This window comes from Balaenoptera acutorostrata, chromosome 17 (assembly GCF_949987535.1).
Source record: "Balaenoptera acutorostrata chromosome 17, mBalAcu1.1, whole genome shotgun sequence".
Lineage (NCBI taxonomy): Eukaryota > Metazoa > Chordata > Mammalia > Artiodactyla > Balaenopteridae > Balaenoptera > Balaenoptera acutorostrata.
Window position 1 is genome coordinate 45,775,424 of NC_080080.1, and position 687 is coordinate 45,776,110.

The 687-nt window shown below is 41.5% G+C and overlaps 1 pseudogene; it reads right to left on the reverse strand.

The window, feature by feature from the left end:
- Window positions 1-262: 262 nt before the first annotated feature.
- On the reverse strand, window positions 263-687 carry LOC103006376 (40S ribosomal protein S20-like; annotated as a pseudogene).

A 687-nucleotide genomic window follows, 5' to 3' on the forward strand; every position in this document is an offset into this window, starting at 1 on the left:
CTAACATCATTCTGAAAACTTGTTAGAGCTCTTGGGTAATTACATAGAGAAAATCTGTCTTGGATTATGTAAACAAAGGAAACACAGAAATGTTAATAATCAGAGATTATTCTTGAATTATTACTAATCCTAAAATATATATTTTTCTCTTTGAAACTACTTCCCCACAACACAGATGATAACAATGTATAACAGTAAAAGAGACTTGAGTTTTTACTCTTTTTTTTTAACAACTGATTATCGATTTATTAAAAATGTTGATTTAAGCATCTGCAGTGGTGACTTCGACCTCGACTCCTGGCTCAATACTGATGGACGTGATCTGCTTGAAAATCTCAGAAGGACTGTGCAGGTCAATGAGTCGCTCGTGGATCCTCATCTGGAAATGATCCCAAGTCTTAGAACCTTCACCACAAGGAGTTTTCCTTGTAGTTATTCTCAGAGTCTTGGTAGGCATCCGAACGGTCCTTTCACTTTGAGATTCTGTTCCTTAGCGTGTCTGATCAGTTCAGCACATACCTTCTCCAAAGACTTCACGTTGCGGCTGGTGAGGGTGATTCTAATCCGGTGAATCGCCACCTCTGGCTCCACGGAAGTCTTTCCGGTCTCTGTAAAGCCATGGCTGCGGCACGGCTTCCTGACTGACTTGTTCCTCAGCGAGGGCGAACAGCAGTGAGTCAGGAGCAT